The following is an 18950-nucleotide window of genomic DNA, read 5'->3' as shown; positions in this document are numbered from 1 at the left end:
TCATTTTCCAAGGCTAGAAGGTCCATCCTGGTCCTTAACTTCTTGGCTGAAGCTTTAAGCTCATCTATCTTTGCCCAAAGTTGGTCAATCAGGTCTATCTTATCTTGGACCTACAAGATTGCATCATTAGCTGCTACGCTTAACCTCTCGTTTTGAATCTCAAATATCCTTACCTTCCCGGCTAGTTCGGAATGCTCCCATTTCACAAACAAAGCCTCCCTTTGAGTTTTTTCTAGCTCAGCTTAGAGAATGGGGAGATCACTGAGGGCTTCGTCTCTTTTCTCGCTAAGAGCCTTATACATATCCTTCTGTCAGACTTGCTCCTTGAGCACGAAATCAAGCTGGTTAAATTTCATCTAAGACCAATGGAAGGTTTCATGACGGAGCACTGAAGCATGAAAAACAAACTAATGAGATCATGAAGATACGATAAAGTTAAATGAGCTAAACGAAGGACAAAAAGAAAGGGAAACATACCCGATTCAGTGCTTGTTGTGCCTCATTAAAGAGTCTCGGAGTGCTCACCTCGTTCATCTTCGCCTGATCCTCTTCGGTCACCAATCAGCGAAGATAACTGGTCACACCAACCGATTCAAACTGCACTTGATATTCGTAGGGGTCATAAACACAACTGTTCTTTTATGGTCGGGGTCCACACTCGGAGCGGGGAACTACTTCACCAGCTTCGAGCTCCATCTCGGCCCTCCTGGTTCTGATGACATGTCTTTTTGGGATCTCCATGTGACAAACCTAGAGTAATCCTCCAACTGTCGATGTCCACACCCTCAAAGAACAGGTTGAGGGCCTCATCTACAGCTCGTGCCATCACGTTTGGTTTCTCCCTGGAGGCCTGAGCCTCACCGAGTAAGGACTTTTTATGAGATAGCGATTTTATGATGTCAATGACATCGGTGGATTCCCTTGGAGCAGAGGTAGCTTCTTAGGAGTCCATAGCCGCTAATTTTCCTTTTGGCTCCCGATCCAAAGAGGGGTCAAACTCTTGGCAACTTCCCCTAGTTGTCGCCCGCTCTTCTTTATCAATAGTCGGCCCATGAGCGATGAACTCCAATTAGTCATCTTTAGGATAGTCCCTAAGTCGGTAGAGGGAATCGGTGTCCAGTACCCTAAACGGGTACTCTTCTTGTTGCTCTTTTGGGCCTGGACCGCTACCCTCTTCTTCTTGGCTTCAGGGTTCGGGGAACCCAAAGATTTCCTCTTTCTTCTCTTTTTCTCCTCCTTCTTCGTAACAGTCTTAGACTGTCCCGAAGATGAGGGTTTGTAGGGTAAGGATGAAGCCTTGTCCACATCTAATGCCTAGAGCTCAGTGGTTTTGGGCAAACCTATGAAAGAAAAGAGAGGGATTTAGTGAAAATGATAGTTCAATATGTAAGTAAGTTTGATTAGGAAGAGCACTCACCATGGGAACGGACCTCCAACTTGCCATTTGGAGTTTGCGCTATTCGTGCTCCAAATATGACATCTGTGTGCAGATCCCCTCGACCCACTCTTTGAAATAGGGAACTGTGTTGGGGACTCGGGCAACCGCTGCACGATGAAAGAAATAGTCAATGAAAAAGAAGAACAAAAATCCACAAGAAATTCTAAATACTCGAGAAGGAGAGAAACTTACGTGCTAGGTTCCATGTTTAGGGAACGACAGGAACTCAGAGGGAATGAGATCCTCGATTTTCACCCAAACAAATCTCCCCAGCCATCATCGATCCCTATTTTCGTCAATGCTCAAGAATAAAGATTTCTTTGCCCGAAAAATGAGTTTTATTAATCCCCATCGGAAGATTTGGGGACTTTAGAGATGAAGCATACGGTCGATGGTGAACCGGAGTGCATTAGTGTTACTAACAAAGTGGCGGAGGAGGATCACAATCCTCCAAAAGGACAAGTGAATCTACCCGAGGTAGACCTCGTACCTTTTGTAAAAGTCGAAGACTATGGGATCCACCGGGGCAAGTGTGAAGGGTGATGTGTAAACACTTAGTACCCCCTCCACATGTGTGATGATGTCCTCATCAGCACCGGGGATGAGCACTTATTTTCCCTCCCATTTGCAGTCCTCCTGAATCGTGGGAAACGCATCCTCTATGATGGAGCATATCTACCTCCATACCTCCTCGCCTTGATCCTGTTGATTGGAAGCCTTTTCAACTTTGAAGTCATTTTCTATAGAGCAGCCTCCGGGAATGAAGTTATTCAGAGGATGTTCTAGGGCCATTTCTGGTATGACCACCTCAAAATCTATGGTTGGATTAGAAGTTGAAGAGACAGTCTGTTAAGGCACGGATTTCAAAGTCTTCGCCATCGAGTTCTGGGAAATATGAATGTATGAAGGTGAGTATGAAGATTGAAGATGGTGATGATGATTTGAGGATGGTGATGAAGATTTGAAGGTCAAACATAGAGGATCAAGGATGAAGTATGGAGATTTGAAGATGGGAAGAAGAAGAAATGAAGGTACGAAGAACAATGTATGAAGATTGAAGGGGTTAAAGGCAAGAGAAAAGTTCGGGGGTAAATTGAGGAGTTCTAGAATCGGAAAGTAGAAAAGTGAAAAAAAGACTAAAGCTTTTATGGAGAAGAGGTAATTAATGCGTGACGTTTTGCATTTGAAGACGGTCAACCTATGGCTGACACGTGTTCGGAGTCAGAATGATACGACTAATGGGACGTTTCACTGGCTCGTCGATCCGGTTGTAGCGTAAGGAATAAAGAACCGAGGTCAATTAATCTTTTCTCGTCGCTTAGATAAATCTGCTCTACAAATTACGAGGGGACTATCAATGTATGGGTAAAATTAGGGGCAATGTTACCCTCGATTCCCTAATAAGAGAATGAGAGGGAAGCTCGGTCCGACATAACTACAAGCAAGGCCGAAGGATCCCTCACATCGGAACTCCAAAGGAATGAACGATGCATCTCGGATCAGGCACGGAAAAACAACGGACCCAGATCAAGTAAAGTTTCAAGACCACGGGAAAAATAAAAGCGGTTGAGGGAGCCGTAATATTCACCGTTAGTCGGATATTACGGTGCAAATACCTTCCAATACGGATCGACATTTATCGAAAAAAGAAGATTTTTACCTTACTTAGATTTGTATTAGGATTGAAATTTTCCTACTATAAAAAGGGGATTTTTTTTCTTCATTTTAACATGTTGTTGACACGCATAACAAAGCAATAAAAGTTTATTTTTGTCTAGCTATTATTCAAAGTGTCTTTAGTTAATCTCTTCTTTAATGCAATCGAGCTCATATCAAGGGCTTGATCAAGGCGTATTCAGTGTTCAAATTTGAGACCATGCTTGATTGTCACATTACGATTGGTTTGGTCGTTTATTCTATCTTTAATTTAATTACTTGTTGTTCTTAGATCATTCGTATTGAATTAAATCACGTATCTTTTAAAATGCATATAAATTTAATTGTTACTCATTTTTAACGGTAAACAGATATAATTCTTCATGTATGGAAAAATGTATTTTTTATGTCCACCATCTCATAACCAACAGATTTGTCCAAAATGTTTGTTAAGTTTAACCTCTATTCCCAAGTGAATCCCATGTGGCTAAACGAAAACACAAGAAGAGAACCCAACCGCTAACGACCTCTTCTCTGATTTCTCCATTCTTTTATTCCTTCACCCTATACTGTTCCTCCCATTTTCCTTCGTTTTCCTTCTTCGTCATACAAATAAATGAATTTGTCTTTTCACAGTTAATTCCTTCGCAAAACTTAGAAACTGTTGCTAGGAAATATAACTAGTATAAATGCACATGCTTTGTCGCGGATATACAATAACACAGAAGATAAGATAGTTAGCACAACCCATATATAATTTTGCTTTGATATTTATAAAAAACTCTAGATTTTCAAAGTAAAAGGGAGATTTGGCGCACACCCTAGATGTTTTTCACAAAAGTACTCAAAAATATGTGAATCTCAACTGCAAAAATGGAGCTTTTCCATAAAACCGAGAAACTATTTTGACCAAAAGTCTGTAAGAGTCAAATGGAATTGGACTCAGAATGGAAATAGTAGAGTGGGGTAAAACTCCACATTCTTAAGGACAGTGGTGGTTGGTTTTTATTCATCGTGGATTTGAATATCTGATCGTGATTTGTGATAGGAAATTATAGAAAAAACAACTTAACTCCAACAGTATATGCTAGCAATTTAATGTTTCTTAGACAATCGTTTCTTCACGACTTCCATTAAGGGTGTGTTTTGCATGAAAGAAAATATTTCATGAAAAATAAATAGTTTTCTTACTTTTTTTTGTTTAGTTAGTAGAAAGTATTTTTTGAAAAATATATAATCTAAGAAAACACTATAGGAGATAAATGGGCGAGGGAAGGATAGAAGGGGGGAGAGATGGGATAGGGGAAAGGGGTAAGGGTAGAAGAGGGTAGCGGGTTGGGGGTTGGTTGGAGAGGGGGAGATTTGCCAGGGTTGGGGTATCGAAGGATGGGCGAAAGGTGTCATGGTGTCACGACCAAAAATCTCAATCATGGGGCCGTGATAGCGCATGACATCCGCTAGCTAGAAAAGCCAACATTAGCTATGCAATTAATCAATTTAACAATTTAAAAGCAATATTTTAAGAAATTAAGATTGAAATACTATGAAGCATATATAATAAAATAAAGTGTGAAATGAAATACAACTGTCCTACACAAAATAAATAGCAATATAAATAGGAAGGGACTTCAGGGTTGGAGAATGTGAAGCAACTCTACCTCAAGTCTATTGAAAGGACGGGTCCGAGCAAACTCCACTATGCGCCACTGGGATAAAAACCGGCATCTGCACAAACAGTGCAGAAGTGTAGTATGAGTACAACCGATCCCATATACTCTGTAAGTGTCGATCCTAACCTTGAAGAAGTAGTGACGAGGCTATGACAAGATACTCACTATAAACCTGTGCAAATATAAGTAGAAAAGAAATAATGAAGTAGAAAACGGCTAATTAACATGATAACAATGTCTTTCTTCATCTTCTGCCACTAGTAGTGTTGCTTCAAGTCACATACATCTTCGTTACACCTCGGTGAATGGAATACCATGAAATGTGATCCTCCTCAAGGATCAACTCTCACAACTCATCAACATTCAGAACACAAATCCAACTCTGAAGCCGCATAACACCATCATCCCCAATCCTCGCTGCACCGTGTCTTTCAACACTAACAAGTGATGATCATCAAACTGGCGAGCCTTGATGTGTTCCAACAATGATGATTGTTCCACAACACAAGTACGAACTCGTCTAAGCTCCGAATCATCCAACCTCACGAATCGGTTGGCTAAATCCTGAACATCCATGGCTAATGTCCTCTACACTGCCGATAAAAATGTCAAACTATCCATGCTCTCTGTCATCCTACTCAAGGCATCAGCCACCACATTAGCCTTCGCTCGATGATATAATATGATGAAATCATAGTCCTTCAATAACTCTAACCCTCTCCATTGTCCCAAATTAATGTCCTTCTTCCTGAATAGATATAGACCTCACATAGATCATTGTATAGATAGTGCCGCCAAATCTTGAGCACGTGAATAGTGGCTACCAACTCCAAATCATGCACTAGGTAATTCTTCTCATGAACCTTCAATTGACGAGACGCATAGGCAACCACCCTACCGTCCTGCATCAATATATTCCAAGTCCAATATGCGATGCATTAATATTCTGCAGTGTAAGATCCCGAACCTGTGGACAACGCCAACACTAGGGCTATAGTCAAGGTAGTTTTGAGCTTATGAAATCTCGCGTCACAATCGTCCGACCTTCTAAAAAGAGCACCTTTTGTGTTAACTTGGTCAATGGGGTTGAGATAGACGAGAACCCATCCACGAACTGGAGATAGTAACCTGCCAAATCCGGGAAGCTTCGAATCTCTACAACTGAAGTAGGTTTAGGCCAATTTTGAACTTCCTCAATCTTCTTAAGATCAACGTTGATACCCTAGGATGACACAACATGACCCCAAAAGGCAACCGAATCTAACCAGAAGTCACACTTCAAAAACTTGGCATATAACTGACGATCCTTCAAAAACTGAAGTACAATTTGTAGGTGTTGCTCATGCTCCTCTCTACTAAGAGAGTAAACCAGAATATTATTAATGAAGATGATCAATAAGGAATCGAATTAAGGCTTGATCACTCGGTTAATCAAATCCATGAAGGCTTCTAGAGAATTAGGTAAGCCAAATGACATCACGAAGAACTCGTAATGAACATAATGAGTCCTAAATGATGTCTTAGAGACATCTGATGCCCTAATATTCACTTGATGGTAGCGAGATCTCAAATCAATCTTGGAAAATTCCTTGGCACCCTGAAGCTGGTTAAATAGATCATCAATCCTATGCTTGTTCTTTATAATTACCTTGTTTAACTGCCGATAATCTATGCACATCCTCATCGATCCTTATTTTTTCTTAACGTACAACACCAACGCATCTTAAGGTGAAACACTCGGTTTAATGAATCCCTTGTCAAGCAAATCCTGCAATCGATCCTTTAATTCTTTCAACTTAGCTGGATCCATAAAATACAGTGGAATAGAAATAGGTTGAGTTACCGAAACTAAATTAATGCAAAAGTCAATATGTCTATAGGGTGGCATACCCGATAAATCTGTAGGAAACTCTAGAAACTCACTCACAACTAGAGTCCCTCTCTACTCCAATCTAGGAAACCCTGGCATGGCTAAAGTCACAATCTTGGCATGACAATCCAATATAATGTGATATGGGGACAACCAATTCATACCAAGAATGACCTCAAAATCCACCATATCCAGCAACAAACGATCAACTACGGTATCAAATCCATTAATAGTAATGACATAAGACTGATACACCCGGTCAACTGCTATAGAATCTCCAACAGGTGTAGACATAGAAACATGAATATCAAGAGAATCACGAGGCATACTCAAATGCTAAGCAAAATATGAAGACACATAAAAATAAGTAGAACCCGGATCAAACAGCATGGAAGCATCTCTATAATAGATTGAGATAATACATGTAATAACTATATCACACGACTCCGCCTCATGTCTAGCTAGAAATACATAACAACGAGGCTGAGTGACATGACCCCAATTTCCCTCCGCAGGAAGTCGTGATGGTACCTAGTCTCTAAGACTAGGTAAGCCTAGCATACATGCAGAATATGACTGAGATAACGACAAAATTCTCAAATAACTCAACAACTATCATAAAAGAACTTCGCAACTCATGAGGAACAAACTCCCAAACTCCGATGATATCAAGTTACAAGCTCTACAAGAGTATATTGAACACCCCTATACAACAGTATCAATAAAAAGGGAAAATTAAGTAGAACTAGATAGAGGGTGACTTCGAGGCCTGCAGATGCCGGTAGATACACCTTGAAGTCTCAAAATCCGAACTCGACGCACTAGTGCCTAGGCTGGTAAGAGGTACATGGATCTGCACACAAAGATGTGGAGAAACATAACATGAGTACACCATAATGGTACCTAGTAAGTGCCAAGCCTAACCTCGGTAGAGTAGTAAGGAGGTCAGGTCAAGGACCTACTTGAATAAATAAGAAAACTGAACAGGTATATGACTGTGTGATAATGATAAACAATGGAAATAAAACAATGAAGAAATATACCAGGAATAGTTAAACTAAACTAAGGCAAATAAAGCATCACAGAAGAAAACAAGGAGTAATATGCTAAACAACCAAACCACAAGTGATGTTATGGAAAAGTATTAACAAGAACCACTACTGAGGTACCATCTCATAGTCTCATAACACAAACAAATCACAATCTTTCCTTATATCACAGCTGGAGCCTTGCAATTAGTTTTAAAAATTATTTTTTCCGAAATAGCTTCCCGCGTTTTAGCCTACATTATCACACCGCGTTTCTTCAAGTAGTTCCCCAACTAGCAACATACCTATCAAGCCCATGTTATCTTACCGTATGCATTTCAACCCAAATTCTTATACCACCGCATGCATATCAATATCACAAATCGCTCCTCAAGTACCCAATATCACAACTTGCCAAAGGAGTCAATAATAATGGTGTTTCCACAATAGATAGCCCATGGCTCAACCACGATATGTACAAGAGTCTCAACAATAACAATCGAGAATGAATAACTCAACAAGAATAGTGTTTCAACAATTTACAACTTTGCCTCAATGTGAATCACGGCCTTTATAGCACAAATACCCAATTCAACAATAAGAAATTTCAAAAAATAATGACTTCAAGTAAGGAACTCATCCTTTAACTAATGAATAAGGAATAGAGAGAACAATAAATTCAACTAAACATATAAAGACAATTAGCAAGTAAGAGTTAAGACAAGTATTAACGATGACAAGTAAAGCATGTGAAAATAGACTAATGATGATGAATATAACATATTATGGCAACTCAATTAAAAGCATGAAAGTAATCTACCTAGCTAGAACCGGTCAATTAACACTTTTAGCTTGTGTACACACTCGTCAACTTGCATACACGGCTTCCACATATCACAATTAACACAAAACAACACCAATCCTAAGGGGTAATTCCCCCACACAAAGTTGGTCAAGACATTTACCTCAAAACACACTAACTCAATCCACTAGTAAGCCTTTCCCGCGATTATCCAACTCCAAACGGCTTGAACCTCCAAAACAACTTCATACAATAAATACAAACTATAGAAAGCTATTCCGAACAATAAAGTTTCAATCTTTAAAGATAAACAAAAGTCAACTCAAAAAGTCAATACCGAGCCCTCGAACCCAACCAAACATACAAAATCCGAACACCCATTCGATAACGAGTCCAACCATACAAGAATTACTCAAATACGACTTGAAATCACCTTTCAAATCCCCAAAATTTAGTCTAAGAAGTTTCACAATTTTTTCCCAAATTTTCCAACTCAAATCACTAATTAAATGATGAAAATAACAATAGATTCATGTAATATAGCCAAATCCGGGTTAGAATCACTTACCCCGATGATTTCCTTGAAAATCCCTCGACAACATACCACAAACCGATCCTTCTAGGTCCAAAAGATGAAAATGAAATAACACCCTCGACCTAAGCCTTTTCTGCCTAGTGACGCCGCACTTGCAGAAAAAGCCATCGCAGGTGCGGTTCCAACTAATGCCATGAAATTCCGCATTTCTGGACCTATTGCTCGCACCTGCGAGCCTTCTTCTGCGAAGTCACGACTGCACCTACGGTCCTTCACAAGCTCCCCCAGTTCCGCTTCTGCAGAAGAACTATCATACATGTGGATGTGCATCTAGTCCTAGGTGTACGCACCTGCGAACCAAGGCATGGGATTCCCCTTTCCACTTTTGTGCTTCTTCACTCGTACTAGCGAGTCTGCACCTACGGCCATTCCCACCACAGGTGCGATGAAACCAGAACAGCTGAAGCTTCAGCAAACACTAAGTCCAACAATCATCTTGATTTCATCTGATTCACATCTAGGGCCCCCGGGACCCCATCCGAATATACCAACAATTTCCAAAACACATAACATACCTACTTGAGGCCTAAAATAACATCAAACAACATCGATTCTACGAATCGCAACCCAATTCAAGCCTATTAAAACTATGAACATCCGACTTCCAAAACTAACGTCAAATCATACCAAAAATACTCCGATTGACCTCAAAATTTGCACCCAAGTCATAATTGACATAACACACCTATTCCAATTTCTAGAATTAGAATCCGACCCCAATATCAATAAATCCAACTCTCGGTCAAACATCTCAACCTTCCAAACCTTCAACTTTCTAACTTTTTCCAATTCAAGGCGAAACGACCTACGGACCTCCAAATCAACATCCATCCACGCTTCTAAGTCCAAGATTACCATACGGAGCTATTGGAATTGTAAAAACTCTATTCTGGAGTCTTCTACACAAAAGTCAAACTACGGTCAAGTCTTTCAACTTAGGCCTCCAACTTAGGGACTATGTGTCCCTTTTCACTCCGAAACTCACCCGAAACCAAAATCAACTACCCCGGCAAGTAACATAACCACAGTATAACATAGAGGAATCAATAAATAGGGGAATAGGGCTGCAATACTCAAAATGACTGGCCAGATCATTACATCCTCCCCCTCTTAAAACAAGTGTTCGTCTTCAAACGAGTATAGAGACATACCTGAAGTGGTGAAAAAATGAGGATTAAGGCTACGCATATCATGCTCGGTATCCCAAGTCTCCTCCTCGACTGGTTGACCCCTCCATTGAACATTCACTGAAGCAATGCTCTTTGACCTCAACTTTTGGACCTGCCTGTCCAAAATGGCCACCAACTCCTCAACATAAGACAAATCATTGTCCAATTGGAGTGAGCTGAAATCTAACACATGGGACGGATCACTGTGATACTTCCAGGGCATAGAAATATGGAATACCGGATGAACTGCAGCTAGACTAGTAGCATGTTTGGGCAAGCTGGAAAAACCAGCTTATTTTGAGAAGTGCTTTTTTCAAAAAGTGCTTTTCAAAAAATACTTTTGGAGAAAAGCAGTTTGTGTTTGGCTAATATATTTGAAAAGCACTTTTGAACAATAATTTCTACTTGGCCAAGCTTTTCAAAAAGTGCTTTTAAGTGTCAAATTACAAATAAGGACATGAAGAGATTTGCTTAATATTCAATATTATATAAGTAGATAAATAACTACAAATATTTATTATTAAATATAATAATTAAGTTTTTATTTTATTTAAGTAAAATTTAAAAATAAAATTTAAAAGTACTTTATTCTTTCAAGATAATTTAAATATTTCAAAGAATCATTCAATAAATATGAAAGTTCATCCCAAAAGTCAATTTATATTACTTAATAGTGTAAACAAAGCAACGTTATTTTGGAAAATATAATATTTTGAAAAGGGTCTTTTTGGTAGGAAGAAAAGTCAAAACTGCTACTGCTTCTAGAGAGAAGCTACTTTTTCTATTTCATCAAAATTGCTTCTACTTCAAGCCAGAAGCATTTTTTTCCCCAAAAAAAGTTTGGCCAACACCTCAAATTGAGGAAAAGGCACTTTTTTATATAAAAATTAAAAAAAGCACTTTTGGCATGGTGAGAAGCTTGGCTAAACAAGCTATAGGTGGCAATGTAAGCTTGTAGAACACCTCAACAATCCTCTCAAGAATATTGAAAGGCCCAATATACCTAGGGCCTAACTTGCACTTCTTCGAACCTCATAGCACCCTTCATGGGCGAAACTCGAAGCATGACCCGCTCTCCAACCATGAACACAACATCGCAAACCTTCCGATCTGTATAACTCTTCTATCTAGACTGGCTATATGAAGTCGATTCTAAATCAACTTAACCTTTTACAAAGCATCCTGAACCAATTCAGTACCCAATAGCCTCGCCTCACCCGGCTCAAACAAACCCACTAGAGACCAACACTGCCTCCCATACAAGTCCTCTTATGGGGCCATCTGAATGCTCGATTTTTAGCTATTATTGTAAGAAAACTCTGCAAGTGGCAAGAATTGATCCCAAGAACGCCTGAACTCCATGACACAAGTGTGAAGCAAATCCTCCAGTTTTTGAATAGTGCGCTCAGATTGTCCGTCCGTCTGATGGTGGAATGTTGTACTCAACTCAACCGGTGTGCCTAAATCATGTCGTATGGCCTTCCAGAATTGTAATGTAAACTGCGTACCTCGATCAGAAATGATGGATATCAGCACACCATGAAGTCGGATAATCTCGCGAATATAGACCTGAGCCAGCTGCTCTAAAGAATGAGTAGTCACCACTGGAATGAAATGAGCCGACTTGGTCAATCTATCCACAGTCACCCGTAGGGTGTCAAACTTCTCATGAGTCCGTGGGAGCCCAACAATTAAATCATGGTAACTCGCTCCCATTTCCACTCGGGAATCTCAAGCCTCTGAAGTAACCCACCTAGTCGTGATGTTCATACCTCACCTGCTAACAAGTTAGGCATCGAGCTACATACTCCACTATATCTTTCTTCATCCTCTTCCACCAACAGTGTTGCCTCAAGTCCTAACACATTTTAGAGGCACTCAGATGAATGGAGTACCGCGAATTGTGGGCCTCGAAAGAATCAACTTATGCAAAATCATCCACATTGGGCACACATAATCGGCCCTGCATCCACAACACACCGTCATCTCCAATAGTGACCTCCTTGGCATCGCCGTGCTAAACCGTGTCCTTGAGGACAAGCAAATAGGGGTCGTCATACTGACGCTCTCTTATATGATCATATAGAGAAGAGCGAGAAACCACGCAAGCCAGAACTCGACTCGACTCTGAAATATCCAATCTAACAAACTGGTTGGCCAAAGCCAGAACATCCAGTGCTAATGGCCTCTTTACTGCTGGTAGATATGTTAAACTGCCCAAGCTCTCCGCCTTTTGACTCAAGGCATCGGCCACCACATTGGCCTTCCCAGGATGATATAGAATGGTGATATCATAGTCCTTAAGCAACTCTAACCATCTCCGTTGTGGCAAGTTAAGATCCTTTTATTTGAACAGATGGTGTAGACTCCGGTGATCGGTATAGACCTCACAAAGGACACCGTACAAAATAGTTCCGCCAAATCTTCAATGCATGAACAATAGCTGCTAATTTCAAGTCATGGACAGGATAATTCATCCCATGCACCTTTGGTTGTCTAGACATATAGGAAATCACCCTACCGTCTTGCATCAACACCACATCGAGGCTAACATGTGACGCATAACAGTACATAGTGTAAGATCCCAAACCCGTAGGCAACAACAACACTGGGGCTGTAGTTAAAGCAGTCTTGATCTTTTGAAAGCTCTCCTCAAACTCCTTGGTCTATAATGGAGCACCCTTCTGGGTCAGTCTGGTCATAGGTACAATAATAGATAAGAAACTCTCTACGAAATGACAATAATACCCTGCCAATCCAAGAAAACTCTGGATCATAGTGGCTGAAGATGGTCTGGGCCAACTCTACACTACTTTAATCTTCTTCGGATCTACTCCGTTGGGACCGTATGATATGTTGGAATAGAAATAGGCTGAGTACCCCGCAACAAGTCAATCCAAAATCGATATCCTATCAGGAGGCATGCCCGGAAGGTCCGCCAGAAATACATTTAGATAGTCTCTCACTACTAGAACTGACTCAACGGTAGGAAGATCCACACTGACATCTCTCACAAAGTCTAGATATGCATCACACCCTTCCCAACCAATCGATGTGCCTTAAGGAAAGACACTACCCTGCTAGGAACATAATTCAAAGTACCCTTCCACCTCAACTGCAGCAAACCTGGCATAGCCAATGTCACCGTCTTGGCATGACAATCAAGAATAGAATGATAGGGCGACAACCAGCCCATGCCAAAAATAACATCAAAATCAACCATACTAAGCAAAAATAGATCAACTCTGGTCTCAAAACCACCAAAAATAACTAAACACGATTGATACACACAGTCAACATTAATGGAATCTCCCACAGGCATGGACACATAGATAGGATAACTCAAAGAATCAGAGGATATACCCAAATACGGAGCAAATTAAGATGATATATATGAATAAGTGGAGCTTGGACCAAATAAGAATGAGGCATCTCTATGACAAGTTGGAACAATACCTATGATAATTGAGTCTGATGCAACCGCCTCCGTCCTGCTTGGAAGATCATAACATATGGCCTCGCCTCCCCTCGAGGGCGACCCCTACCCGCCTAACCTCCAACCCTATCTGGCTGAGCAGGTGGAGTGCTAACTGGTGCGGTAACCATGGCCTGAGAAGTCTGGGGACCCTGTGGAATACATGGAGTCTGAGTAGTTTGTGGAGGTGCAACCCTCATGAGTCTGGAGCAGTACCTCACCATATGACGAGTGTCTCCACACTCAAAACAAGCTCTCAGAGGACATGTCTGCTAAAATTTTCTCGAGCCTAGTCGGCAAGACTGATCGTTGAAAGCGCCACGTGCAGGAGGTGCACTAAACAATGGCGGTGCATAATAGGCAACCTAAGACCTGGAGTAGCTAGAACACCATTGGAAGATGGAGGTGCTGATTGAACTGGACGACTCACATACCCTCTACCTCATGGGCTACAACTAGGGCACGGGTACCACTATATGTTCTAGAATATCGAGGCCTCTTGGCGTCCCTGTCCTCTATTTTTCGGCCATGCATACCCTCTAATATTCGTGTGATCTTCACCACCTACTGGTATGGATTATTAGTCTCCAACTCTCGAGCCATGCTAAATCTAATACCATAGTTGAGCCCCTCGATAAATCAACAGACTCACTTTTTGACTGTGGAAACTAGAGCACATGCATGTCTGGACAACTCGCTAAACCCGACAGCATACTCTGATACCACCATAGCACCCTTCCGCAACTGCTCAAACTCTACGCTCCATGCATCCCGAAGACTTTGGGGAACAAACTCTTTCAGGAACATCTCTAAAAACTGAGCCCAGGTGAGTGAAACTGCCTCGGCGGGGCTACCCTCCTCATAAGCCCTCCACTATTGGTATGTTGGTCCTGACAGCTGGAAAGTAGTGAAAGCAACCCCGATGGTCTCCACAATATCCATACTATGGAGAATACGGTGGCACTTATCTAGAAAGCCCTATGCATCCTCTATAGCTAGGCCGCTAAATAGTAGAAGGGTGGTACTTGTTGTACCTCTCGAGTCTGAGATGCTCCTCCTCGGATGCTACTGCCCTAACCTGGGGTGAACTGGGATAACCGAATGCACTAGTATAACCTCTAGGACCTGGTCAGCATGGACCCTCTGCTTTGGGGAACGGTCTATGAGAGACTGTGCTCCTCCCTCAGCCTGAGATATTGCCGGTGCAAGTGGGATCAAATCCGCTTGAGCTAGAGTACCAAACATGCTCAAGAACTGGGCAAAAGTCTCCTAATGTGCAGGGGTAGCAACAGGCGTATCAGGTGCCCACCCCACAACTGGAGCTACTGGAGGCTCCTCTATCATAGCTCGGGCAGGTTCTCTGGCTATACCATGTGCCCCTCCTCGGCCTCTACCCTGGCCTCTCGCAACTCTAGCAGTGGGCACGGGTGTCTAATCATTCGATCCAGCAGTGTGTTTCCTTACCATCTGTGGGAGAATAGAAAGATAAAGATTCAGAATTTGAAGTCAACAAATTCACACAATAAGGAATCAAAGAAGTGAAGTTTCCTAACAGTTCCATAGCCTCTTGAATATAATTATAGACATCTCTGTACCGATCTGCGAGACTCTACTAAACCTACTTGTGACTCGTAACACCTATGAATCTAGAGTTCTGATACCAACATGTCATGATTCCAATTTTCCTCCGTAAGATATCGTGATGGAAGCTAGACTCTAATACTAGCTAAGGCCAACATACATGCAGAATATGACTGAGATAATGATAAAACTCTCAAATAACTCAACCACTATCATAAAAGAACTCCGCAACACAACGGAAACAAACTCCCAAAATCTAGTGATATCAAGTCACAAGCTCTACAAGAGTATACTGAACACCCATATACAACAGTATCTATAAATAGGGAAAATAAAGTAGAACTAGATAGAGGGTGACTCTAAGGCCTGCGGGTGCCGGCAGGTATACCCTGAAATATCCAAATCCAAACTCGACTCACTAGTATCTGGGCTAGTAAGAGGTACCTGGATCTGCACACAAAGATGTGCAGAAGCGTAGCATGAGTATACCATAATGGTACCCCGTAAGTGTCAAGCCTAACCTCGGTAGAGTAGTGACAAGGTCAGGTTAAGGCCCTACTGGAATAAATAAACTGAATAGGCATATGACAGTGTTATAATAATAAACAGTGGAAATGAAACTATGAAGAAATATACCAAGAATAGTTACACTGAAATAAGACAAATAAGGAATCACGGAAGAAAACAAGGAATAATATTCTAAGGAAACAAAGCAACCAAAACACAAGTGATGTAATGGAAAAGTATTAACAAAAACCACTACCGAGGTATCGCTTCGTAGTTTCATAACACAAAACAAATCACAATCTTTCCTTATATCACCGGGGGAGCCTTGCATTTATTTTTCACAATCATTTTTTCCAAAATAGCTTCCCGCGTTTTAGCACACCTTATCATACTGTGTGGATTCAAGTAGTTCTCCTACTAGCAACACGCATATCAAGCCCACCTTATCTCACTGCATGTGTTTTAACCTCAATCCTTATACCACCGCATACGTATCAATATCACAATGCATCACAAATCGCACCTCAAGTGCCCAATATCACAACTTGCCAAAGGAGTCAACAATAATGGTGTTTAAATAATAGATAGCTCATGGCTGAACCTCAATATGTACAAGAGTCTCAACAATAAAAACCGAGAATGAATAACTCAACAAGAATAGTATTTCGACAATTTACAACTTTGCCTCAATGTGAATCACAGCCTTTGTACTCAATACCCAATTCAACAATAGGATATTCCAAGAAATAATGATTTCAAGTAAGGAACTCATCGGTTAAATAATGAATAAGGAATAGACAGAACAATAACTTCAACTAAACATGTAAAGACAATTAGCAATTAAATGTTAAGACAAGTATTAACGATGACAAGTGAAGTATGTGCAGATAGACTAATGATGATGAATATAACATATTATGGCAACTCAATTAAAAGCATGAAAGGAATCTATATAGCTAGAACGGGTCGATTACCATGTCACGACCCAAACTGTAGGACCGCAATGGACACCTGGTGCCTTACTTAACCGAGTACCAACATGGGTAAGTGGGCAAGAAGTGCCGTCGTGAGTAAACCAGAATAAAACATAAGGAAATACTAGACATAGGACGACCCAACATGGTATACAAAGTTATACATGTGACATACGAGCCTATAAGACCGAAATAATCATCTGTACGCTCAAAACATAGGCCAACAAGGCCTTACAATCATCCATATATATGACAAATGTCTACAAGCCTCTAAAAGTACATAAATGTCATAAACGCCAGGACAGGGGCCCGCCATACCAATCAATACATGTACAAAGCATACTGCCCAAGTAGGCAACTCCGGAGCAAGTGGGGAGCCCCAACACCTTCCGCTAAACTGATAGCCTATATGGGTCGCACATTTGTTGCACACCTCCCAAGTACTAATCCATCGCAAAACACATATGAGATCGCAGAATATGTTTTGCAATGGTAATTTTACCGCAGAACCCTTAGGTATTTAACCCTACTCTTCTTCTCTCTCATTTCTGTCTATCTACTCAAAACAACGAAAGCAAATGTCAAAAGAAAAAACACAGAAAGACAAAATAGAAAGGCTTGCACACTCAACTCACCTTGCTCGAATGATTCACACCCAACTGCTCGATTTCCCCATGCATCTGGTATGTATTTTCACCCATCCACTTATCCAGGTGCTTTGAAATTTTCATTTTTTTTATTCACCTCATTCTTCTTTTTTCTTCATGGCGCACGTTCCCCTCTACCTTGAATCTTTGTTTCTGGTACTGGTCGTTTAATTTGGGAGTGAAATACCTGTTGTGGTTCAATCAAAATCAGGGGAGTTAGAGTTAGGGTTAATAATTTGAGTGTGGGTGTTAGTGATTGTTGGAAATACACAGTGAGTATTGATGGGTGGTTAATGTGATCAATAATGGCTAAGGCTGCCAATGAGGAAGAGTTATAGGTCCTTTAATTTTTCTATGTTAGGTGCATCAAAATAGTAATTTCTCATTGCAAATTTATCTTTACTATGTTTTGAAATACTTTCATTTGTTTTTTTCTAAATTTAACAAATTATGTTTCTAAAAATCAGGCAATTGTTAATGTTGGTTAGAAGGAAAGGACTAGTGAAGGAGGGACAAAGGGATGCTTAAAACTATTTGTTGGTTAGAATGGTTAGCATATGTTATTTATTTTTGGCTACAAATTGTAATGTAAACTATGGGCCATGGACTGATATATGTTTTGGCTGAGTGGCCACGTATGTCAGAAGCTCAATTTTATTTGGATTAGACACAACAAATTTTATGTCTGTACAAGGATAAATATAATCCTTAATAGTGAGAGCTTGAACGATTAATATTGTAATTTCAATAAATTTTACTATCAAATGTTAATCTTTAGCTTGAGCCTGACGTAGCATGTTGGGGTCTTGAACGCACAACTTCTTACTCTTTTGTTATTTGTTATAATAAACAACTTAGTAAGCAAAAAGTAACAATTTTAACTCAAGTATCACGTCCTGTTAATCCTCTCAAGTTCTATTTTTCTTTGGGCAAAGGTCCAAATTTTCCGTGGAATATACGATTTAGAACAAATTTACTCCGTTAAAAATATATCTTATTTTTACCTTCAATGTTACCAAAATGTCTTAATTTTGCCCTTCAAGCCTAACAACAGCATAAACGACAAATTTTGTCATTCATAATGTTCAAGGACAAATCCGGATAATTCACAAAGTACATAGGAAAATCTCTAAACCCTAAACAGTTCATTTAAATCATTGTAATTAAGTGTCCCTAACTATGAATGGCCTATAAAAGAAAAAAATGCATGCCAGAGTACATCAATTTAATTAATTGAATGAGTGAATTTTTTTCTCTAACCATGTTTACCCTAAAATCCGAGTAACAATTAAACTTATATTGTGATTTTAAGGATATGTGATTTAATCCAATACTAACTGATACACGAGGAATCAAATGTATAACTTAAAGAGTAAGGTAAATCAAACTATTGTGTAAGCAAGTATCGACCTCGAGCTATGGCAACCTCAAGGTAGGTGAATAAGAACAATAAAATAATAATAAGGCAATTCAGATGAACAATAAGCTAGAAAGTGATGTATGTATATTCTCTTGTCAATGAATGATGCGTTACAAAT

Source organism: Nicotiana tabacum, chromosome 5 (assembly GCF_000715075.1).
Source record: "Nicotiana tabacum cultivar K326 chromosome 5, ASM71507v2, whole genome shotgun sequence".
Taxonomy (NCBI): domain Eukaryota; kingdom Viridiplantae; phylum Streptophyta; class Magnoliopsida; order Solanales; family Solanaceae; genus Nicotiana; species Nicotiana tabacum.
Note: the sequence above shows the minus strand (reverse complement) of the source record.